Source organism: Marmota monax, unplaced genomic scaffold (assembly GCF_021218885.2).
Source record: "Marmota monax isolate L192 unplaced genomic scaffold, Marmota_monax_Labrador192_F-V1.1 WCK01_AAM20220418_F8-fsc00193, whole genome shotgun sequence".
Classification (NCBI taxonomy): Eukaryota; Metazoa; Chordata; class Mammalia; order Rodentia; family Sciuridae; genus Marmota; species Marmota monax.
Window position 1 is genome coordinate 3,075,126 of NW_026695203.1, and position 18,100 is coordinate 3,093,225.

Genomic DNA, 18,100 nt, shown 5'->3' on the forward strand with positions numbered 1-18,100 from the left:
GTAAAATCCAGGGTGTGGCCAGGCAGCTTTAGAGTGCTTATTAGACACACATAAAGAGCAGGGGGTATAGCTCAGGGGTAGAGCATTTGACTGCAGATCAAGAGGTCCCTGGTTCAAATCCAGGTGCCCCCTGTTTTTGCACTCAATGAACACAGTGTTCTGTTTCCAATTTTTTTTCTACCACACAGATTCAGCTGTGAATATGGAGAGAGACGAGGAGGCTAGGTTTCAGTATCACACATTATTACCCTAAGTACACGAATGAAGACACAAAGGATGCGACTACACTTTGTGTACAACTAGAGATAGGAAAAATTGTGCTCTATATGTGCAACATGAAAAAAAAAGTAACTGAGAAACTAAAATGCAGTTACTATTTCCTCAAAAAAAAATCATATGGTTTTTTGGTTACTTCTTACTGACTCATTAGCTCTTATGGATAAATCTGACCCAGTACTAGACTAAACTATTTTTAACAATAAAAGTACTCAAAAGGAAAAAAAAAAGCTGGACTCTGACTGTATCATGAGACTCTCTGACCTCTTGTCACTGAATTAGTGAAAGAGACAAAAACGGAGTAAGGGTGCATCCTATGGCTGCCGTGATGCCACACCTGGGGTGCTGAGAGCTCCCCAGATCTCCTGGAGTGTAATCAGCCTGTGATTAAGGCAGAGCGGGGCTTTGGGATGGCAGTGTGCATTTATGAGAGATTTGGAAAATTCAAATCATGATGAATCTCTAAGACTACTCAATCTCCCTCGTCAGCTGGGCTCACATTTAGGTCTTTAAGTCACCTGGAGTCTGACTTTTAGTAGAGTGAGGATTCTCATTTTTCATATGAAAAATAAGTTATTTCAGTACCATTTGTGGAATAATTTGTTCTTCCACCATGAATTTGTAATTCCAGGGTTGTTTTTTTTCACCAACTGTGGATTGATCCCAGAACCTGGCACATGCTAGGCAACACTCTACCACTGAGCTACAGCGTTGGACCTTTTCATTATTTTTAAATTTTGAGACAGGGTCTTACTAAGTTGCTCAGGCTGTCCTTGAACTTGCAACCTTCCTGCCTCAGCCTCCCAAGTAGGGAGTATCATAGGCATGTGCCCCAGCGCCCACTGTAATTCTGCTTTCATGATGTCACTCTCCCATTTATTCATGGTCCCACCAGGAAAACCTTGAGAGTAGAAGGGGGTGCTCTTCTGAGCTATGCTGGGACTCAAGCACCAGCTGGACTGTGGGTCCAGGTGGAGCAGATACGGTTGCCCTTTCATCCTCAGGCTCCCACCTATGCATGGCCACACCTGCTGTCCCACCCACTCGTCTGTCTCTTCCTATGCCCACTAGGTTAGTTTCCTTCCCTTGATTAGTCTCACAGCTGGTAGCACAAGTTCTACCCATTCATTTTGATATCTGAAAGTGCATGGCTGTTCTTAAATTTCTTCTGTTCTTGATTTTATACTGTTTCTTCAAGTTCTGCTAAAACTTGCAAAACCATTTTGGTCTTTGCTAAAATTACATGGACAAAAATAATGAAATTGGAGATTAACATTTTTATAATATTAAGATCCTCTTTCATGAATATGATATCATCTCCATTAATTCAGGTTTCCTTTATGCAATTCATTAATATTTTATATTTTTGTTCATAAAGAACAATAATATACATGCATTACTTTATTTCTTATTATCATATGGTTTTTGGTTTTGTTATGAATAGAATTTTTCCATTAATTCCTTATTTAGTTGATTACTGTTGATATATGAGGAATGATATTCATTGCTCTAGGCTGATTTTCTATTGAGCAGTTTTGCCAACTATCTTGTTAGTTCTAGTATTAGTTCATTTTTGTTGCTAAAACAAAGTACCTGAGACTGGATAATATATATTAAGAAAAAAAGGTTTATGTAGTTTACAGTTTGAATGATGGCACCTTAGGACTTGGTTCCCAACCTCCAGAGAGTTAGCAGAGAAAACAGTGGATGACTATGTAGGTAGCCTGGATGTGGCGCCATGACTGAAAAGGAGCTAATGAGAGGTTGCACATAGGTAGGGATGTAGCTCAGGGGTAGATCATTTGACGGCAGATCAAGAGGTCCCTGGTTCAAATCCAGGTGCCCCCTACTTTGTCAGACTTTTAATCCCTGAGGTGCATCCAGTGTCCTCTCAGGAGAGGACCAAGGAGGAAAATGATGAACCAGATCAAACTCTTTGTTCTGTGACATCTTGAGGTGCTGACTCAGTACCCCTAGGTGCTCTGTAAGGTTCACTATGGAGGGACACCTTGTGATGTGCAGCAGGTGCTTTTAGCCCCTGAGTGAGGGTCGGAGGAGGGGCTGCAGGCACAGACAGTGGCAGGTGGTGGAGGGGGACCACTGTGGGGAGGTGTGGCAGGTTGGAGGAGCTGTGGGTGAGGAGAAGGAGACCAGCTGTGGAGGCAGAGCCCTGTGGGGGTGCTGGAGGCCATAGGGAGGCCTGGCCCTCCTGCAGGAAAGCTGGGCACCGAAACAGGCTCCTGAGGCCAGGCGGGGTGTTAGGAGGGGATTCGCAGGCACAGGCCCCCTGTGCGCACTTCCTTTGCTCACTGGACATGGTTTAGAAAACAGTGTGCTTTCCTCCCCCAGGTCCCAATGCTGAATCTTCCCACAAGGAGGTTCCAGAAGGGACTGGGTCACTTTGTTCCACTCCCTGGCTTTCTCCTGCCCCTGAGGTGACCTCCGTGCCCCAGCCCTTCAGTGCCCTTGGCTCTGCCTCTTTCCTTGGTGGGCAATTCTCTTGCATTGGTTTCCTTTTCTTCTCATTTTATCCACAGCCTGTGCACCCCCTTCCATGTTTTGAGGGTCCCCAGTGGTGTGAGCCTTGTGAGAAAGGGCTCTGCTTGTAGCCTCAGAAGCCAAAGTCAAGGCCCCTTCCTCCCTTTGTCCCTCTGTCACTTCTGGCCCACCAGGTGACTGAGACTCACACTGCACATGCAGACTGAGTGGCACAAATGCAGAGCAGCTCCCCACTGGCCCTCACTGTGTTCTGAAATCCTGTGAGGCAACTTGGGAGACTCAAAGACGTCACCTCTTTACATACATTCATAGTGCTCAAGTATCTTCCTGGCCAGAGCAGAAAACATTGTGTCACTGTCCTCATGATCTTTGCTTCAGCCTCCCTGACTGCCCCGCCCCCCCCCGCCCCCCCGTAGCTCTCCAACTCCATATGCTGTGCCCCTTGAGATGGCGGCTCTTACTCTGCATCCTTGGTCCCCCGTGGTCTTTGGTCTCATGGTGGAGCCTCTAGGGCAAAGGTCCACAGAGAGGAAAGGCCAGTCCTATTTCATGTCCTCCCCTACCAGCTGAGCTGGGCTGTTGGGTTGGGGCCAAAGGGAGTCCTGGTGTCTCTGGGAAGGGGTCACCATTCAAAGACCAGGGCTAGAAGCTGAGAAGAGAGAAGGGCAGAGACTGAAGGTGCAGGGCAATCCCTAGGAACAGCACGGTGCACGGGGGAGGAGGGGGAGGAGGAGATGGACTCAGAGGGCAGGAGAGGGTGAGGCAGCTGCTCAAAAAGGCAGTCTCCACACTGACATCCCCACAGTCAGGAGGTCACAAGTGCAGGGAGTTGGCAGGGAGGTTTCTAGAAGTTGTGGGATAGACCCATGGGGAAGAATGGGGAAGTTGACAGCTTGAGTGAGGCTTCTCTCACCACCAAAGAGTGGGAAGCAGGGAAGGAGAAAAGTGCTGTGGAGTGATATTGGCCCAATTATATTGTAGTATCCGGTGCATGTAAAAATATGTAACAAGAAGGGGCTGGGGTTGTGGGTCAGTGGTAGAGTGCTCGCCTTGCACGTGCGAGACCCTGGGTTCAATCCTTACCATCACATAGAAATAAATAAGTGAAATAAAGGTATAAAAAACAAATAAATAAAATTAAAAAAATAAATATATAACAACAAATCTTGTCATTACACCTGTAATGAACCAATAAAAATGTGGGGAAAAAGGATCTTTTTTGCCACGTCTCTCATTCATTCTTTTTCCCATCTTCCTCCCTCCTTGTCCTCCTCTTCCTTGTCCTCCTCCTCCTCGTCCTCCTCCTCCTCTTCCTGTGGAGGACTCATGGGGATATACATACACAGACATATTTGATTCATTTTTCCCATTTTATCCTCTTTATAGTTTTTTTTTCTATTTTGCAGTTTGAAAGTTAGGATTGTTTTGTTGGTTTATTTTACTTTAGTGTTTTTTTTTTCTCTTTATCTCCTTTCTTTTCTAAAGGCAAATCATCTTGTTATCTCTTTCTCTCTCCTTACTGGATTTTCTCTTTTTTAATTTATTTTCCACTCCTTTATAGCCATCACTTGCTAGATCTCTTCTGCTTTCTCTGTTCACATTGTGAACATTCTAAACATTCCGTGCCTTCCTATCACATTTCATTTTGTCTTTATGAGCTGTATTTTTGCCTTATTGTCGAGCTATTTGGTCTATTTAACTCCTGAACCACTGTTCTTAATACTATGAATGGAGTAGTTCACACCTGCAATTTACTTTAATGACAGATCCAGTTCGTGGCTATTTCCTGTTTTTGCTATTGACATTTACAGACCCAGCATCCCTGATCCTGTGATCATTTGTGTAGTAGGTGTCAGAGTGGCCCTGGGCTATTGTTTAATGCTGTGTATTATTTGCTTGTGTTGTTGCTATTATTTGTTGCCCTCTGTTCTGTGAGGTTCCAGGAATCTATGGTGACACTACAAGTTTACAGTGTAGAGATTCTGCTCCTGAACTAAAGCCAGACAAGAGACAGTTCATCTTGCTGCACACAAATATTAACCAAAGAACTTCAAGGATTAAGAGACAAAACCCACAAACTAATGTCCAGACCCAAGTAGGATTCAATATGGGGCTCCACAGGTCCCTTTCATGGACATCTATTCCAAAAGCAAAAACAAAGAGAATTAACTCAAAGGCTGTGGACACCACCACTAGATCACTCCCATTTCTCTTTAGCATGAACAAAGTTATTAAGTGAAGAGGAGCAATCACAGACAGTGGATCCCACATACACTGCCTTATACAACACAGATTGTCTTACCTATAAGAACAACATATTTCTTTTGAGATGTACAGAGAAAGTATAATCCTCAAGCTCTGACACAATACACATTCTATCAAAATACACTAATCATCACCAAATAAATAGCAGGGAAACTATATTACAAAAATCCATTTGGAAATTCGGTAGAAAATTCACATCAGCCCGATATCCCAGAACACTATGGCAAGAGAAGGTTGTGCCATCAAAAGGCCCACACATAAGAGTGGAAGAAAAATCCTTCTCAACAGATAATAAAACCCAACACAGGAATACAAAAAAAAAAAAAAAAAAAACCCAAAAAACAAACAAACCCTGAAATAACAAGGTAACTTATTGCCTCCAAATGTTCATAATTCACCAACAACTGAATTCAAGGATATCAAAGTGGATTAAATAGGGGATGAAAAATTCAAAAGAATGTTAAAAATGATAAATGAATTCCAAGGGAACACACAGAAGCAACTAAATGAATTAAGGAATTCAGTACAGGATAAAAATGAGAAGTTTAACAACAAACAGAGATCCTGAAAAACCAAACCGATGTTGGAAATGAAAGACTATAAATCTAATAAAGTATTTATTGGAAGTCTCTGTAATAGGGTAGAATCTCAGAGTCAGAATACAAAGTGGACAGCCTTGATCATTCAAACTATATTAAAGAAAGGAAAATAGCCATAACCAACCCATGAGAGTGATATGGATTTTCAGGTACAGGAGGCATTCAGAACCTCAAATAGACAAGATCAGAAATTAATCTCTGCCTGACAAATGATAATAAATATGACTAACATGCAGAACAAAGATAGAATCTTAACATCCTCAAGAGAAAAATGTCAGGTTACACTTAGAGACAAGCCCATCAGAATTATTTTTTATTTCTTGATACCAACTATAAAACCCAGGAGGGCTTGGAATGATGTGTTGCAGGAACTAAAAAAAAATGACTGTCCACCAAGATTGCTAGAGCCAACAAAGGATACGTATCCTTTAGAATCAAGAAGAAATTAAAACCTTCCAAGATAAGCAGAAACTACAAGAACTCATGACCACTAAGTTGGCACTATAGAAAATATTAAATGAAATACTATATAGAGAGGAAATACAAAAAAACTCACAGCTTGCAAATGAAATAATCTCATTTGTTAAGAAAAATATGCCAAACTCTGCATCAGAGATTGTATATTGCCGCAGTCTGGCTGGGCACAATTCAGGAGCCACTTGTCAAAGGAAACGAACTTTATTTTTAGAACACACACACCGCACCACACAGCTCTTCAGGAAAACCCTCAGAGCCCAACTGCCACCACCAGCTTCCCACAAGCCTCTAAACCTCCCCCACTCCTCCTGCTCTTGAAGCTGATTGGCTAGGTCGCGTGGGTAGAGCCAAAAAAGTCCCCCAATGAGCAGCTCTGTGGTCTGAAAAGGCGGGGAAACAGCCCAATGAGCATCACCGCAGAGGAGCCAATCAGTTGGCAGCTAGAAGTTTGCTGGGGCCGCTGTGAGCCAATCATCAGCCAGCAGCTGGAAGTTTGCTGGCAGCTGGAAATTTGATGGGGCCCCTTCCGCCGTGGCTCTCAACATCTCCCCCTCTCTGTTTAAACAACAAGCATGTGGCTTAGGGACCGTGCCTGCCTTAGGTTGTCCAATACCACATATGGTTCTTACCCATCATTGGATGAGCTGACCTCAAGGCGTCAGCCTCCTATCTTAGGTTGGTACCATTGCAATTGGATCTTACCCATCATTGACTACCGGTCCAGCATACAGCCACACCTGTGGATAGGTCTTTGTACCAGCAGGGGGGTGAGGTTCTTTGCCTCACCTCTGTTGGCCCCCAAATTTTAGCTGAACGACCATCACAAGCAGAAGGGAGGAAGATACACCAAGTCAATTGACGGTTCCTTTTGGAAAAATTGTACCACTGATGACACCATCAGCAAAAATACCCCAACACTACCACAAGTCGATGTACCAACAGATAGTTCACAATGCATACAAGTAAGTTCACAATGCATACAAGTGATACATAGTCCAGGCAAGTTCTGCATGTTACATATAGCATAGCCCAATCTACACCTGTGGAGCCTAATCCCCTGGAACCTCTTTCTACAGTACGACTGGAAATTTTATCATATAGGCTGGGTATTATTAGTAACTGTGCTATTCTATCTTGTGGTGAAATTACTGATATACCCTTGGAGAACTGGCTATAATTTTTATTTCACCTTCATAATCAGGATCAATTACCCCAGGACTTATCATAAGTCCTTTTAGAGTAGAAGAACTGTGTCCCAATAATAAGCCTACTGTTCCTTTGGGAAGAGTTCCTTTTACCCCTGTGGGAATGATTTGAACTGCCATCTCTGGAGTTAGTACTGTTCTGGCGGAGGCGCAGATGTCCAATCCTGCGCTTCCTCTGGTTTGTCTAGTGAGGGATTTAATGGACAATGTGTCCTGGGCACTACCCTGATGGGGTTGCTGGGTTCCTCCAGTGCTCTGTATATTTGTGGTCTTGGGCCAATTGGCTGGGTCATGTGGGTGGAGCCAAAAAAAGTCCCCCAATGAGCAGCTGTGGTCTGAAAGGGTGGGAAAACAGCCCAATGAGCATCACCACAGAGGAGCCAATCAGTTGGCAGCTAGAAGTTTGCTGGGGCTGCTGTGAGCCAATCATCAGCTGGCAGCTGGAAGTTTGCTGGCAGCTGGAAGTTTTCTGGGGCCCCTACGGCTGTGGCTCTCAACAGTATATTTTCTCTTATATGTGATAGGAATAGAGAAAAAAAGGAAAATAAAGTTGGAGGTATCTTCTTAAAATTGAAAGGAGATCAACAGAATAGAGGAGAGGAACCAGGAGGAAGAAGAAGATGATGGAAAGGGGAAATACTGGAGAATGATATTGGTCAAAATGTGTTGCACACAAGATCCCTAGGTCCCCCTTCTCAGAGGATAAAGTTAGGGGTTCTCAGGAAGAAACCAAAAATTTTTGCTCTTGTGCATCCCGGACCCCATCCAGGGTCTGATGAGCAGGCAGCTCTTAAGGTCTGGCTTCTCAAATTGAGTGTGAAGAAGGTTTTAGCTGCAGACATCCAAGATTTTTATTCCTTACTCCTATCCAGTTTCTAGGGAAGATGGGTACTGGTTATACCTGCAATTATGTAGACAGGAAATGGCGTGGCCTGGCAGGAAGGAAGTGTATGATGGCAAAGCACTAACAAACACACATCTGCAGGTGGAGAATCCAGGGTGTGGCAATCCAGGTATAAGATGCTTATTACACATACATAACAGCAGGGGGTATAGCTCAGGGGTAGAGCATTTGACTGCAGATCAAGAAGTCCCTGGTTCCAATCCAGGTGCCCCCTCATTTATGTACTATCCAGTAGTTACCTTAACCAGTACCTCTTAGGTGGGTCCTGAGTGACACTGAGAGATCTCCATTGCGTGGGGTTTCTAGAAACCACCTTAGATCCTGCTTCTCAGAGCTCCATGACATGGGGTCACAATAATATTGTTTTTATGTATGGGGCCTATGTACTCAACCCAACTGCCCTACTATCATCACCAAAGACCCCCAAGGCCACCTTGACTTGGAGTCCCCCACCTCATGAGTACAGTGCACACACAGTAGATCTCAGAAGCCACCTGGAGTCCCCTTCCCACCTCCCTGTGCTTCTCCTTCTCTTTCATCCTTGTACATTCCATCTTCATCCTTTGTTCACAGTCAAGGACAAATGGCACTGGTTTGTCCAGAGCTGGCCACTGGGTGATGAGATGTGTTTCTGCATTCCCAGGTCCCTAACTGGCAGTCTATGGTGGGGGACGGGGCTGAGACTGTGTTAACAAGGACCAGCAAATGAGGAGGTGAAGACCTGAAGGAGGCTGCAGATGTCAGGAAGGTTCCCATCCAGTTACAGTCAGTGCTCACTGAATTTCACTGATTTCAGAAAACTGTTTTCTACTGGGTTTGGTGTTGTCTCATTCTTATATTGCTAAGGCATTGAGATGTGATGTTAGATTGCTTATTTGGTACCTTTCTATTCTTTTAAATTATGAGCTCAATGCTGTGAACTTTCTTTTGAGAACCGCCTCCATACTGTGTCAAAGGTTTTGATATGTTGTATGACTATTCTCATTTTCCTCTAAGAAATTTTAAATTTATCCTCTGACTTGTTCTGTTATCCATTCATCATTTGAAAGTGTATTATTTAGTAACCAGGTCTTAGAGTAGTTTCTATTTTTTAACTTATTGTTGATTTCTAATTTTATCCCATTATGATCTGATAGAATTCAAGGTATTATCTCTGTTTTTTTTTTGTATTTGTTAAGATTTGCTTTGTAACTGAAATATGGTCTGTTTTAGAAAATGTCCTATGTGGTGCTGAGAAGAAAGTGAATTCAGTCATTGATGGATGAAATATTCTATAAATGTCTGTTAAGTGCAAATTATTGTTTTTAGTTCTGTAGCATCTTTATTTAGTTTGTGTTTGAATGATCTATCCAGGAATGAGAGAGGTGTGTTACTGTCTCCCAGTATTATTATATTGTGGTCTACTTGTTTCATTTTTAAATGTTTTTTTTTTTCTTTTTAATTTACAGGACAATAGAATCTCTTTGATTCTTAATGTTGAGAAGGGTTTGTTTGCTGTACAGAGATACTCCATTGTTTGGGGGCATGAATATTTATGATCATTTTCTCTTGTTTTTTGATTCCCTTAATCATTATGAAATGACTTTCTTTGTTTCTTCTGATTAATTTTGGCTTGGAATCCACTTTATCTGATATGAGAATAGTAATCCCTCCTTCTATGGATGCAAATGCCAGTGGCCATTTCCACCTTTGCTCTGGGGTAGCCAGTCTTTGATGAGGTACTATAGAGCCCGACAAAAGGTGCCCTGCAAATCTGTGGCAGTGTGACCTTGACCTGCACCCTCTGTTAGTGAGCAAACTTTTCTTCTTTCCCAATTCACCTCTTATCCATTTCCAAGGAGTCAGGTTCATAGTTTGTCTTTGTTCCAAGTTGTGAGCAACACCCTGCTCCTTTGCTCTCTTTGGGAGACCTCATTTCCTGCTTAGCTGGGAAGACCAAGGCCATGTGATATGAGGCCCTCAGCATCCTCACGCTCTCCTATCTTTAACTCTTGTCTATCAAGTCTCAGAGAAGAAAACAACCTGTCTCCTCCTCCCCAGAGCAAACCATGTGTTCCTGGTTTACCCAGAGTGAGATGGCCCTACATCTCAGCAGGATGGTTACCATGGTGGACACTGAGGATTCCACGTGTTGGTGAGGATGTGTGACCGCAGCCACACTCACCCTGCTGGTGCAGTGGAATCTGGTGTGACCACTCAGACCCCTGTCTGGCATCGTCGATACTGAAAACATGACTTCCTAGTATGGAGCAGTTCTGTTCCTAGATATAGACCCCAGAGAGTATTCATGCACATGCAGGAATATCCAGCAGCATTGCCCTTAGGAGCTCACACTGGATACACATGGAATGTCTGTTGTCAGTGGGACAGACAGACAAATCATGCTGCAGTCAGCCATGGAACACAGAGCAGGAATGGAAAACAACAAATGATTGTGACAGTGGACAGATGTGGATGGATCTTATTGACATGAGGATGGGTGAAAGGGGCCAGACTCAGAGTATCTCATGTCTGATTCCATGTAGATGCAGCTGCACAGCAGGCCAACTCATCCATGCTGGTGTTCTTGGGAGGAGGCAATAATAAGGAGGGAGTCCACAGGAGCCTCTGAGTGCTAGAGACTGAGTCTTCATTCTGGTGGTTACACGTGTGCATGCATGTAAACCTCCATCAACCTCTCCATGATAACTCACATACTTGATTGAATATGCTATACCTCCTTAAAATAAATAAAAAGGAAACATGTCAATTACATTTTCATTTCTTGAACATCTCATTTGATTCATTCAAAATACCTATTTGTTCATTTTGGTAATCTTTACTCCTCAATTCAGCTTCTAATTCTCTCTTATGAAAGATACTCTGATTTATTCAAATAGTTTTATATGTGGTCTCTTGCAGGTTGAGTTCCATTGTTTATTCTTTCTCTTTACTTGAATGGAGCTAGTTCCTTGGGAGCCTATGTGTTCAGCAAACAATATGAAAAACTTAGTACGTGCCAGTCTTTCATATGAATTAAACCATGTAGTCTATAAACAACCCAACAAAGTGTACACTCTTTTTTTTTCACAAATGGATCTTAACTTTTCACTTCTCTTGTTGTATATGTTGCAGAGTAACAATTCATGCATTCATACATATACATAGGGTAATAATTCTCATCCCATCATCTTTTCCTTCCCTACTCCTCCTCCTCTATTCTCACTCTTCTCTGCCCAACCCAAGTTCCTCCATTTTTCCCTTGACCCACCCCTTTACGGATCAGCATTGGACTTATAACAGAAAACATTTGGTCTTGATAGCATGATATACTCAAACTCTATCCATTTACCTGCAAATGCCATAATTTTATTACCCTTTAAGGCTGAGTAATATTCCATTAAATGTATGTATATACCACAGTATCTTTGTCCATTCATCTATTGAGAGGGACCTAGGTTGGTTCCACAGTTTAGCTATTGTGAATTGAGCTGCTAGAACATTGATGTGGCTTTGTCACTGTAATATGCTGATTTTAAGACCTTTAAGTAGAGACTGGGGAGTGGGATAGCTGGGTCAAATGGTGGTTCCATTGCAAGTTTTCTGAGGAATCTCCATACTGTTTTCCAGAGTGGTTGCATCAATTTGCAGTCTCACCAGCATTGAAAGAGTGTAACTTTTCCCCCACATCCTCGCCAACACTTATTGTTGCTTGTATTCTGATTACTGCTATTCTGGAGTGAGATGAAATCTTAGAGTAGTTTTGATTTGCATTTCTCTAATTACTAGAGATATTGAACATTTTTTCATTTATTTGTTGACTGATTGTACATATTCTTCTGTGAAATATCTACTCAAATCCTTATACATTTATTGATTGGGTTATTTGTTTTTGTTTGTTTGTTGTTGTTGTCATTGTTTTTGGTGTTAAGATTTTTGAATTCTTTATATTCCCAGGAGATTAGTGCTCTATCTCATGTGCATGTGGTAAAGATTTCCTCCCATTTTGTTGGCTCTCTCTTCATGTTATTGATAGTTTCCTTTGTTATTATCTCCATTTTGCAGGATTACAGATGAGGAACAAGGGAGAAGTATCCAGCTCCTGAAACTAAAACCCAGGCTGTCAGACTTCAGGGTCAAAGCTGCGGGCACCTGTGTCACCCTGCTCCTGCCAAGCTGCTGAGAGCATGTCCTGCTCCTTGAGCTCTCTTGGTGTTGGTTCTTCTATTCAGATTCCTAAATCTACTTCCACGACTGCATCATTCTCTGTGTATATTAACTGGAGGAGAAGTTGGAAGGGTTATCATATGTTGTAGATTTTTATTTTGTAGAAAGTGCCCTTAACTGAGGATTGGGAGGAGGGTCAGTCCAAATGTGAAGAAGTGGGTCAGAGCAGACACCTGTATCACTGGAGTATGTTGCAGTAGGTCCCACCATGAAGGCACAGTATTTGGCTGGGAGGGCCCTTCTAGCATCTAGTGCTTCTCCAGGCTGCTACCTGCACAGGGTCTCAAAGCTGGGAAGACACAGGCTGAGGACTGTTGTGGAGGGGAGGCTGTCTGTTGTAGGGAGCAGGGTGATGAGTCTCCTCTGACCCAGGCCTGGCAGCTGCCAAGAGCTCCCATCCTGAAGTAGTGACTCACACGTCACAGGTTGTCTCGAGTGGCTGTAGGACTCAAAGATATAATGAACCCCATAAAAGTAGCAGGGGGTATAGCTCAGGGGTAGAGCATTTGACTGCAGATCAAGAGGTCCCTGGTTCAAATCCAGGTGCCCCCTACATAGGCTTGATTTTGGCCTTCCCTTATAAAGGAACTAAACTGTGCATTAATCCATCTGATGGATGAACCATTTGCATGGACTAACTGGGTGGTAATTGGAGGCATCTGGGGTATACCTGGAGGATGTAGCCACTGGGAAATCACTGGGGTTTAAATTTAGTTCCTGGTGGCTCAATTACTATCTCTGCTTCCTGCCTCCTGATAAACCCAGCCTAATTCCCTCTTAAGTTCAGGAGCCATCTTGTCACAAGTTATAAAATATTCATTTCTGTTATCTGTAAAATATTAGGATTTCTATTTGGCATGGCCATATTTTGATGTTTTAAACTTACTTGGAATGCCTGCCCATGCCTTGAACTCACCTATTCCTGGATTTCCCTGACCAGATAACAACCCTCTCTGAAACCTCAGTGGCCCCTCATAAATTCTGGCTTTCCCTGGCCAGATAACAACCCTCTCTGCAATCCTAATGGTGCCTCATAAATTCTGATGTTGGGATCTAAATTTACTCCCTAACTACTGAACTATTTAGACCATGAACCTACTACCTGCCTTTGTTTGATGCTTGTCAAAATTCTGTTGTCTGTAAGTTCTCAAGACACGCCTCCCTTTTTGAAACTTTCTGTGCTATAAAGCTGCACTCCTAGAGAGCTGGAGAATACTGTCTTCTATTCCCACGGGTTTTGGGAGAGACATTCCTGTATGGCCGGAATTACAAGCTTGCTTTTATTTGATTTAAAAATAGAGTCAGTGGTCTTTTATTTGCATTGTGGTTTAACACTACCGTAAACTGAGTAGATTTCCTTTGCCACACTCTTTCTCCATGATACTCAGCCTCACTTTTGGCCCAAAATACTGCAATAAGATAACCATGAACTGACCCTCTGAATTCATGAGTCCAAAATCAACATTTACTCCTTAAATGGGGTTCTTGTGAGGTATTATGGTCACCATTATGATTTAGATATGAGGTATCCCCCAAAAGTTAATGTGTGAGAAAATGAAAGAAGGTTTAAGGTGAAATGATTGGGTTATGAGAGCATTAATATTATCAGTGCCTTGATCCCCTGATAGGGTTTAACTGGTTGGTAACTGAAGTAGGTGCTGTGTGGCTAGAGGAGGTGGGTGCCTGGGACTTGCCTTTGGGGTATATATTTTGTCTGTGGTGAGGGAATCTCTCTCTGCTTCCTGGAGTGATGTCCTGACTTGCTTTCCTCTACCACACCATCTGCCATGACGTTCTGCCTCAGCTGAAGACCTGCAGAATAGAGCTGACTGGGATGGATGAACCTCTGAAAACACGATAGCCACACAAAATTGACCTCCTTAAAATTTGTCTTGTCAGGTGTTTTGGTCACAGTATGAGAAACTGACTAAAAGAGTCACAGTAGTGAGATGCTGACTAACACAGGCACAGATCAAAGCAATAGATCAAACCTATCTCTGACTCAGATCCTGCAGGGAGCTTCTGGAGGCACATGGGATCCTTAGGTCCTTTCCCAGAGGGTGGAGGTCTCAGGGGGAAACCAAGGTTTGCTCTTGCCCATCCCAGACCCCCACCTCAAGTACTAATTAGAATCACCTGAACAGCCTATAAAAGTGCCATTTCCCAGTGCCACCCTCACCTCCAAAGGATCTGCTGAGCAGCCAGCTCTTGTACTCTGGCTCCTCTGGTTCAGTGTAAAGGAGGTTCCTACTGCAGACAGCCACCATTTTTAGGCACTACCCTCAGCCAGGTTCTAAGGAGGAGGAAGGTGCTGGTTACACCTACAGGTGTATAGACAGGAAGGGGTGTGGCCTAGCAGGAAGTTAGTGTATGATGGCAGAACACTAGCAAGTGCACATCTCCAGGTGGGAACTCCTAGGTGTGGCCATCCAGGTTTAAGGTGCTTATTACACACACAAGGCAACAGGGGGTATAGCTCAGGGGTAGAGCATTTGACTGCAGATCAAGAGGTCCCTGGTTCAAATCCAGGTGCCCCCTACTCATGCTTACTTTTGACATCCTCTCCTACACAGCTGCCTCCATTTCCTCTTTTTCTTCAGTACACACCAGATAAACATTCTCTTTACCACAAGCAGCCAATGCTGAGGCTCTACTATGGTTATTCTTAACCCCATGTATGAATTAGAATCACCTGAACAGTCTATCAGAGTGCCATTTCTCAGGCCCCACTCTAAATCCACTTTAGCACAATATTTTACAGGGAGAGGTTTGTCTCTCGTCTTCTTTTGCTGTTCTGTGGACGGTGTTGTGATCCTAAAGTGGGAGACGCCAACTGGGACCCTGAAGGCAGAGCACTAGAATACCTGGAGTGAAGGACTATGGCACTTGTCCCTATGATATACCATGCCAAACCTGGACCACCTAATTGTACTTTCATGTGGGACAACAGAAAACTTCTGGTTTAATTGCTCATTAGTGTCTTGTATTGATTTTTGGCCATTTGTGTGTTCAGATGCACAGTCAAGTCTTATTCTACACAAAACCCCAACCCAACCCTCACTCATGGCTGTTCCCTCTCAAGGTCTTAGAACCTGCAGGTTCTTGCTCACACGCCTCCTCATTTCTACCTCATCTTCCTGCTCTTACTGAACCTATTAATTATCCTCATGTTGACCTTCTTCTCCTCCATCTCTCTCTGGGCCATGATCCTAGGCAACCCTGTGGCTCTCCTGTTTGTGTACCCATGTGGACCCTAGAGGTGCCCCTCACACCTGACTCCAGCTCCTCTCAGGCCCTTGCCTGTGTCCTCTCTTTTTCCCTCACAGCTCCTTTCTTGTTCCATGAACGCAAATGCCGGGTGCTATTTCTACCTTTGCTCTGGAGTCTCCAGTTGTTGTTGGAGTAAAGAATGGAGCCAGACACATGGATCCATGCAAATCTGTGGCAGAGGGATCTCAATTATTACCCTCTTTTAATGGTAAAGGGTATGAATTATGTCATTATGTTCCTTTCTTTTCATTCTTTTAAAGAATTGGGGAGTATGTCTGTATTTGACTGCAGGTCCCTTGTTCAAATCCAGGAGCACCCTGCAGTATCACCTTCTACCTTCCTTATTTAGCAGTCTCCTTATTAGAAAGGTTTTTGGTCATCTTCCCCTCTCTCCAGAGTCTGTCCTGGCATCAGTGTGCCTCATCAGCATATTGAGGAGGTATGGTCACTCTTTTCCATGGTTTTTCACCTCTGTGTCTGTAGCTTGTGCTCACCTGAAGCCTGGAGATATTTCTGTGCCTCTCAACAGGCAAGAGCCCTCTCCAGTCCCGGGGCTTCTGAGCTCAGCCAAATGTTTTTCTGATTAGTTCAACTTGGAATCATGAAAGTTTAGTGGGGCTGGGGAAACAATCCCTTGCCACTGTTCATCCTATCATCCAATAATTCTAATTGGCAGGAAAAAGGTATTGGAATTTACTCTTGTATTTTAAATGACTTTTAGGATACAATTCATATGAAGGTGTAACACTAGCAAGTACACATGTGATGGTGGTAAAATCCAGGGTGTGGCCAGGCAGCTTTAGAGTGCTTATTAGACACACATAAAGAGCAGGGGGTATAGCTCAGGGGTAGAGCATTTGACTGCAGATCAAGAGGTCCCTGGTTCAAATCCAGGTGCCCCCTCCTTTTGAACTCAATGAAAATTCGTGACAAATTGTCTGAAATAGTAAATATCATGTTAAGTGAAATGAGCCAGACTCAGAAAAATCAAGAAATGTTTCCTTTCCTATGTATAAGTGCGAGGAAATTAAGGGAAAGAAGGTGTGTAAGTATCAAATATCATAAGGATAAAGGGAATATCAGTGGAGTAGAAGAAGGAGACAGAGGAAGAGAGAATGGATGGGAAATGGGAGGAAATAGGGTATGAATTTAAGAAATTCATGTTATATGTATATATAATTGGTACACAGAGAATTTCACCTTTATGTATATGTAGAAAGCATCAGTGAAAAATAAGTGAGTGAAAAGAAAATCAATAGAATATAGAAAGGAGAATAATGGAGAGTGGAGGGAGGGCAAAAGGGGGGAATGGAATTTAAACCAAATTCCATATGTTTGATTTTGTCAAAATGAAACCAACTTATGTATAATTATAATGCACTAATAAAACTAATAGAAAAAACTTTTCACAAAGGGGTAGAATTGACATTTGTGGGGAAAAATAAAGAACTCAAATTGCTATTTCTAGCAGCCATAAGAATTTTCAGAGAACTCCAGGCAGTATTTGATTCTGCAAGACTGCTAAATTATGATGTAAATTTAATTCACAGCTTCCCTGGTGTGACAATTAGGGATCTGATCTGGAAAATTAGATCCCAAGAATTGTCATGGGAATTCATAGGATTTGTACTACCTGTAGGTTTTCTAATCAGAAGAGCGCCAACCCTCCCTGACAGCTGGAGGCCCTCCTGCTCTCCCGCTGAGCTGACCCTGTTCTACTTTGCTTCTCCTCTTATCTCAGCCATATTGCCTCTGTCTTTTGATCAATAACTTGAGAAAATTCCAGCATGCCAACTTCAGAGTCACACCTTGCAGGTGGAGGCTTCAATGCCAAAGTAATCACCAGACTATGCTTATTCTTAACAGCAAAAATCGGTTGAATGTATGTAGAAATGAATTCATGACAGCCGTGGACTAAGGAGAGAAAAAATGCAATGTTAAACTCTACAGAATTTCTTATTGGTTTGATTCTGGCTTCAGAGCCCTACCTGGATAAGCAGAAATTAGTTTTATTGTTGTCTCAACGTGTTGGTTCAAACTGGAAATCAAAATATTTAAAAAACCAATGGAACCAAAATGCCAGAATATCTAAATCTAGATGGGAAAAGTGGAGCATACTATGTGTGACATGTCCATACCTCTGCCTCCTACACAATAGTTATATGACAACCCTTTCAATACAACCTCAAGAAATACAGCATTTGCTTGAGGGCTATCTTTGAGAACCATTTTATTTGCACATCTTTATGGACTCATGAGAGATGCCATAGCTACAATTTGTCTCCTAATTAGATTTGAGGATGAAAGTTTTTTAAAAAGTGGAAGAAGCTAAAAATTGCCCTCAATCATCCTGTTCCAGGCATCTTAATAGCCCACAGAAATACTGTTGATGCAAATAG

The 18,100-nt window shown here is 42.8% G+C and overlaps 5 non-coding genes across 5 annotated transcripts; all 5 read left to right on the forward strand.

Annotated features, from left to right (window-relative positions):
* The first annotated feature begins 60 nt into the window (after positions 1–60).
* Positions 61–132, forward strand: Trnac-gca (transfer RNA cysteine (anticodon GCA)). The gene has a single exon. It is a non-coding gene; the product is annotated as a tRNA-Cys (tRNA).
* An 8,235-nt stretch (positions 133–8,367) lies between these two features.
* Positions 8,368–8,439, forward strand: Trnac-gca (transfer RNA cysteine (anticodon GCA)). Its single transcript has one exon. It is a non-coding gene; the product is annotated as a tRNA-Cys (tRNA).
* A 4,472-nt stretch (positions 8,440–12,911) lies between these two features.
* Positions 12,912–12,983, forward strand: Trnac-gca (transfer RNA cysteine (anticodon GCA)). Its single transcript has one exon. It is a non-coding gene; the product is annotated as a tRNA-Cys (tRNA).
* Positions 12,984–14,897: 1,914 nt separating this feature from the next.
* Trnac-gca (transfer RNA cysteine (anticodon GCA)) lies at positions 14,898–14,969 on the forward strand. The gene has a single exon. It is a non-coding gene; the product is annotated as a tRNA-Cys (tRNA).
* Positions 14,970–16,532: 1,563 nt separating this feature from the next.
* Positions 16,533–16,604, forward strand: Trnac-gca (transfer RNA cysteine (anticodon GCA)). Its single transcript has one exon. It is a non-coding gene; the product is annotated as a tRNA-Cys (tRNA).
* The last annotated feature ends 1,496 nt before the right edge of the window (positions 16,605–18,100 follow it).